The sequence below is a fragment of the Elephantulus edwardii genome, unplaced genomic scaffold (genome assembly GCF_000299155.1).
Source record: "Elephantulus edwardii isolate Elephantulus edwardi_28Jun2011 unplaced genomic scaffold, EleEdw1.0 scaffold00248, whole genome shotgun sequence".
NCBI lineage: Eukaryota > Metazoa > Chordata > Mammalia > Macroscelidea > Macroscelididae > Elephantulus > Elephantulus edwardii.
In genome coordinates this window covers 2,289,712-2,297,240 of record NW_006399998.1, presented here as the reverse complement: position 1 = coordinate 2,297,240, position 7,529 = coordinate 2,289,712, and the positions used below count along the sequence as shown (strand labels likewise).

The window sequence follows — 7,529 nt, the reverse complement described above, 5'->3', positions numbered from 1 at the left end:
ACTTTAGACACCCTTCTAACCTGGAACTTGTCTTCTAATCTAAGACATCCAATTAGACCATCTTTTAGCTAAAAAGCAAGCTATAAAATAAACAATAATACCGGAGAGTAACATGATCCTTTGAACAATCCATTATATAATATTGGAAGCAAGCATTTGCCCAATAGCAAATATGAAAAGACAAAATAGAATATATAATTTAGATGTAAAGAATGGAAAACTGTAGAGGAAATGGGGAGAGGAAGTACTGGCAATTGTTCTAATTGCAACTGCAGTCATAAAACATTCCCTGTACAGTCAAACTGAAAAATAATTTGCTCTGTAAACACTCACTTAATAATCAATAAAAAAATATAAATAAGAAATTATAATTAAATTATATATTCACGGCATGTGCAGTGAGCCTGACTCGCCATGCCGACTGTCAGCGTGAAGCGCGATCTGCTCTTTCAAGCTCTGGGTCGCACCTACACTGATGAAGAATTTGATGAACTTTGTTTTGAATTTGGCTTGGAACTCGATGAAATTACTTCAGAGAAGGAGCTTATAAGCAAGGAACAAGGTAACGAAAAGGCATCCGGGGCCTCTGATGTTGTTCTTTACAAAATCGACGGGCCTGCCAATCGCTATGATCTCCTGTGTCTGGAAGGATTGGTCCGAGGACTTCAGGTCTTCAAAGAAAGGATAAAGGTTCCAGTATATAAACGGGTAACACCGAATGGAGAAATGCACAGATTGACCATGACAGAAGAGACAAAATACGCCCTTACGCGGTAGCAGCCGTTCTCCGCAACATAATGTTTACAAAAGATCGCTACGACAGCTTCATTGATCTTCAGGAGAAATTACACCAGAACATTTGCAGAAAAAGATCGTTGGTCGCCATTGGCACTCATGATCTGGACACGTTGTCAGGACCATTCACATACACCACAAAGCGTCCTTCAGATATCAAGTTCAAGCCTCTGAATAAGACCAAGGAGTACACAGCTTGTGAACTGATGAAGCTCTACAAGACTGACAACAACCTTAAACATTACTTACCTAACATTGAAAATAAACCTCTCTACCCAGTCATCTATGATAGCAATGGTGTTGTCCTTTCAATGCCTCCGATCATCAATGGAGATCATACCAAGATAACACTAAAGACTAGAAACGTATTTATTGAATGCACAGGAACTGACTTTACTAAGGCAAAAATCGTCCTTGATATTCTTGTCACCATGTTCAGTGAATACTGTGAGAATCAGTGTACAGTTGAGGCAGCTGAGGTCGTTTATCCTAATGGGAAATCACATACTTTTCCAGAATTGGTTTACCAGAAGGAGATTGTGAGAGCTGATCTCATTAACAAAAAGTTGGAATCAGAGAAACTCCAGAAAATCTTGCAAAACTTCTGACCAGGATGTGTTTAAAATCAGAAGTAATAGGCGATGGCCATCAGATAGAGCTTTAAGTCCCTCCCACCCGCGCTGACATCATGCATGCCTGTGATATTATAGAAGATGCGGCTATTGCTTACGGCTATAACAACATTCAGATGCATCTCCCCAAAACGTACTCCATAGCGAATCAATTTCCTCTTAATAAGCTGACCGAACTTCTCAGGCATGACATGGCAGCAGCTGGGTTCACTGAGGCGTTTACCTTTGCCCTGTGCTCCCAAGAAGATATTGCTGATAAACTTGGTTTGGATTATTTCTGCAACCAAGGCCGTCCATATAAGTAATCCTAAAACAGCTGAATTTCAGGTGGCACGCACTACCCTTCTTCCCGGCCTCCTGAAGACCATAGCTGCAAACCGCAAGATGCCCCTGCCTCTGAAACTGTTTGAAATTTCGGACATTGTGGTGAAAGATTCTAGCAAAGATGTCGGTGCGAGAAACTACAGGCATCTCTGTGCTGTGTATTAACTACGGCAAGAGCCCTGGGTTTGAGATCATCCACGGGCTGCTGGACAGAGTCATGCAGCTGCTCGACGTGCCTCCCGGTGAGAAGAAGGGGGGCTATGTGATCAAAGCTTCTGAAGGCTCTGCTTTCTTCCCGGGGCGATGTGCCGAGGTCTTTGTCCGGGGTCAGAGCATCATTGGCAAGCTCGGGGTCCTGCATCCTGACGTCAACACCAAGTTTGAGCTGACCATGCCCTTCTCCTCCCTGGAAATCAATATCGAGCCCTTTTTGTGAGGAGGGGACTGATGTACTCCAAGTGTCCCTTTCTCCATCCCCAGTGTCCTCCACCCTCCTCACAGGGGACCTACATTTGTGCTTTAATGTTTAATAAAGAATCACTGCCTGGAAAAAAAAGTTATATATTCACGAGATAGTTAATACGTAAGTTTGCAAATATTTATTCTTTATGGCTTCTATTGTTTTCATTTTCCATCTTAGAAAGATATAAGGCAGAATAATTTCATTTTTCCATTGAATCAATTACAATTTTAAACTACATGAATGATGTGTTTCCCACAAAGAAGCAAGTTAATGTTATTTCTCCTTATTTCCTTTGTCTTTCTTTTCTGTCAAAGCCTCTCACCTGAAAAGAAATTGCTCCAAGTGAAATTTGTATTGAAGTTTCACTGCCGGGGGGAGGGGGGGGGAAATCTCTGTGAAATTTTTACAAATAATTTTTTCCTTTTACTCACTCTTTTCTGACATTGCCTTAATAGCAGTACTAAATCAGTCTTGGATTAGTATTCAGTATTGTGCAAGAATTACTTTGTATGAATGGCCAGTTGTAACTGAATAGTTTCTACTTTTCTGTTTTATTAAGCTGTATATGTACATTGTTACTTAATATAGCAGATTTACATTAATTTCAAAGTCTTATAAAATTATCTAAATATATTTTAAATGCCCTAAATAATTAAGCTGAAGATTTTATTTTCATAATATTTATTTTAAAACTCAGATAATAATTTGGCCACCAGTAATCTGCAACTAATTATCTCCACCTTGCATTACATGCATATTTCTTTCATAATTGATAACTCAAATGTGTTCTCTTCATTAACTACATTATGATATGCAAAATGAATAGAATAAAATTCAATTTTATTAGTAGCATTTAGGTACACTAGAAATTAAAAAGTTGACTTCATAATTGAGGTCTATAAATCACTGTGTATGCTGCTTAGTGAGGAAAAATATGCAATTCTGAGAATGTAGGTTTTGTCTCTACAGGTATATTTGATAAATACTAAATGTGCTCAATATTAGATTAGCTCTATAAAGTTTTTAATCCACTGAATAAATTGGATTTCTGTTATCTGTAGTATTTTCTTTGTAATTCAGAATCTGGAAGATGTATAAGTCAGTTGCATCAGGCTGGAACAATTAACTGATTATTTAGAGCATTTAACTGGAAGATTGGTTTTTTGAGATGATTTTTTAGGCATAATTCTTAAAGGAAATATGCTAAGTTGTAATATGACTCATCAAAATGAAGTAGTCTCATGACAAGGGTGCATCCATCAGAAGCAAAAAGCCCTTGTGAAAACATTTGTTGCAGGTGGGGGAAGTGTAATCTAACCCACTTTATTAACAGTTTCCAAATTAATTAGATGTGTTTATTTTAGTATCAAGAAGCACTATTTTAGTTTCAATAAACAAAGAAAGCAGATTGGGAGACCAATAACACTCATCATCATCAAGTTATAAACATATGTTTTCCTAACTAAAGACTTTAAATCCACTCCCAAATTTCTTTTTTTTGCTTTCATTACTTATTATATTGTGTTGAATATTTATGCACATATTCTTGATTTTTAACAATATAAGCAAATCATCTTAAAATCAAATTAAATTGATTTTGTCAGTTTTACCAACTTCTATCAATGTCAAGGAAACTGGTAATTAGGAAAAATTAATTTGAAGGATTTCCATTTTCTCTCATTTTGTTATAGCTGAAAAGCGTGAAGTCAACTCTGACTGTGGGTGACCCATATGATAGAGTATAACTACCCTTTGCCCTTTATTTGGCTGTAATGTTTACAGGAGCAGATCCCAGAATCTTTATCCTGAGACTTTTCTGAGTGGGTTCACACCATCAACCTTTTGGTTAGTAGCCAAGCATTTATCTGCTGTGCCACCTAGACTCCTTATTTCCTCTCCTACGAACTTCAAATTTTATGATGTTGTAAACCCAATCCACAGTTCTAATTTTTCTTGAGTTGAGGCAAATAGCACATCCTTTATAGAAGGCCATGGAATAGAAACAATAGTATCTGAAATAAGTAGAAAAAGCAATTCTATATGGAAATTTCCAAAAATAAGAGATGTGGATATGCTAAAACTATAACAGCTAAGTTATATAGAGAAAGAAATAAACTAAGTGGTATAAAAGAGCACAAACTCAAAGAGTCTATAAAAAAATTACATTTGGCCTCCAAAAGAAGCTTTCTTTTCACCCTAAAAAATTTCAAAATTCCACATAATTATGGATAAAAATTCTCTTATAAAAGAGTTATAGTTAAATAATGATGTTTTTTTAAAAATAAAATCTATCATTATGAGTAGTAACAGATAAATTAAGGAATAAAATTAATCCACTGAATAAAAGAATTGAGTTGTCTTTTCTGAAAAATCCATTAAGCTTGATTCTATTGAACTCTCAAGTTATATAATTGTATGCATTTTAAAGTTCTGTTGACTATTATAGATTTCAGATAAAGCTTATCATACCATTCTTATTCATAATTAAAATTTTTAGTGTGTGTCTTAACATGTCCCTGTTATTTATAAAGAAGGAATGTTGTTGTCAGTTGTAATCGTTCTATTTGGGCTCATGGTAGCGATATGTTTGCAGTGTAGAACTGCTCCATGTGTTTTTCTATGCTGGGAACTTTCAGAAGCAGGTTATAGGCCCACAGATAAGTTGTAGTGATCATCTTAAAGGTCCAGTGTTCACCATGTGCACCACTGAAGAACTAAAATAGCAACAAAATTTGCTCATTGCTGTCAAGTTGGAGTTGGCTTTGGCATGCACTAGTTTTTCAGAGATTATAAAATCACATAGGAAGAGATTGACTATCTAACTACATGAAATTCATTATTATGTCTTTATAAAGATGTTTTATTTAGGGCATTATCTACTGAAAAACTTATTATTTCTTAAGCATATTTCTAATCATGCTTCGTGATAAGGAAAAACTTTGATAGTAAGATTTATAGAATTCTTTGTATCATACTTTAACCAGAGAAAAAAGTACTTATTTTCTTAAAAGTAAAATTTTTAATTCAAATACTACATCTAAACTCTCCGAAATTTGGGAATGGACAGCTCTCAATTTGAACCCACTAGCTCCTTGTCAATATTGGGCAGGATTTTTTTAAAAAAACAAAACATATCTTATACTTTAAATTTCTTTACAGCTATCAAACTTGAACCTGAAAGATAGTATTATCTGAAAAATGTCTGATAATAATAATTAAAAAATTAAACAAATATTCATTGAATGCCTACTGAGTATGTAATTTTCTGTGTCAGTCTATGTGTTTATCTCGTTTTACACCTAAAATGACTCAGTGAGCCAAATTATTATTCTTATTTAAATAATATAGAGTTAAGGAAGTCTGAAGGAGTAAGTATCTATACAAGATTAAAGAGCTAAAACTACTTTGTTTTCCTTAGGTAGCTGGAATTCAGTGTTTCTTCTTTTAATCCTTGACTACATTAAATTAATCTTGCTCTAACCATGAATAAAATGAGGGGAATATAAAGGATATACTTCGGAGATAGACTATCAGATTACATGAGTGATTAAGTCTGAAGTTAAAAGACAGAGATGCACTTTAGAATTTCTAATTTAGGCACCTAAATGATTGATAATAGAATTTAACAAAATAGAAATTCTTCGAACAAGAGCAAAAATTTAGTATAGCTATAGTAGGTACACTGAGTTAGAAGTATTGGTGCAACGTCAAGTTTTAAGAAGATAGTAAGAGACAAGAAAAGCAGGACATGCAGAAGAAGAGTCATAAAGACTATGGAGAGTGACTAGAAAATAGGAAAGCATATAAACAGTAAAAAAGACTTTGGATTTCCATTCATTCATTGTTGCACTTTTCTCCATGGCCACCTCTCCCCACTCCCAATTTGCTCTGCTCTTTGAAAAGTAAAAGAAAAATTCTTTCATTGTTATAAAATCCCCTCCCACCCCCACCAAGTCCACTCCACTATGCAGCCTTCTTTCTGGACTCCTGTCATGACAATAATACCTAATCACATATCTTTTTTTAAACAGTTCTCACCCTCATCTCTTTCAATACAGTATACATTGTTTATCCCCTCTTTCTCAGTCTCCCCACAACCCTGAGGTCAGTCACGTTTTACAAAAGTGGCACTAAGCAACTGTTGTTGTTGTTGTTAAGCACTTGTTGAGTCATAGAGGACTCATAGCGACCCTATTAACAAAAGTTCTCAACACTTCTGTGACTTTCATCCTTTCTCCAGGATCATAGGGTTTCTGAAGGCAAACGATTTACAGAAGTGGATGCCACTTCTGCTTTTCTAAGCTTGTTTTCATTAGGGAGATCCACCAAACACTGTCTGCCATGGGTAACCATTATCGCATTTGGCATATCAGTGCCACACTGTTCAGCTTCATAGCAACCACAAGTTGCTGTATGGCAAGTGGACACACCAGGGCTCTACGACCTAGAAGAATGTTTAAAAACAGGCGCTACGGTATTTTACCATGACGGCAAGCCCAAATGCTGAAGAACTCTAGGGGGGGATATATTAATGACAAAAGCTGGAAGTCACATGATAAGTAGACTCACAGAAATGGCCATTTGATTGTCAATATGTAAAAAAAACATTGGCAGAAAAAATGTTCTAAAATTCAATGCTGTAAAATAATTAATTTATGAATTTGAATGAGAACTTTTACTTATCATCTTACATTCCTTTCCAAAATGCTAGTAACTGATACTCATAAAAACCAAGGAAAAATTTTTTTAAAAGGACTATGTTGTTGTTGTTGTTGTTATGTGCTGTTGAGTCCCTTGCTACTCATACCCACACTATGTACAACAGCCCTAAACTCTGCTCTGTCCTGTGCCAATCACAATGTCTCTGATACACCCATCCCGATTACCCCAGTCACTGAATCAATCCACCTCATAGAGGGCCTCCCCCTTCTGCGCTATCCCTCCACCCTCCCAAGCATGATGTCCCTCTCCAAGGACCGGTCCCTCCTTACAACATGTCCAAAGTATGTCAGACAAAGCCTCAGGATCCTTGCCTCCAAAGAACAGCCTGGTTTAACCCTCTCAAGGATGAATCTGTTTGTTTTCTTAGCAGTCTATAGTACACTCAACACTCTTCTCCAACATCACAACTCAAAGGCATCAATTCTCCTTCTATCCTCCCTAGTCATTTTCCAACTCTGATGCATAACAAGTGAATGCAAAGAACATGGCCTGCATCAGACACATCTTAGTCTCCAGAGAGATACCATTGCTCCTCTGCACTTTGGAGAGGTCCCTAACAGCAGACTTTACCATCACAATACGTCTTTTAATTT

General features: G+C 36.2%; 2 pseudogenes; both read left to right on the top strand.

The window, feature by feature from the left end:
- The first annotated feature begins 414 nt into the window (after nucleotides 1–414).
- On the top strand, nucleotides 415–2,187 carry LOC102858580 (annotated as a pseudogene).
- A 4,511-nt stretch (nucleotides 2,188–6,698) lies between these two features.
- The window catches only part of LOC102865482, a 30,484-nt pseudogene continuing 29,653 nt past the window's right edge, over nucleotides 6,699–7,529 (top strand).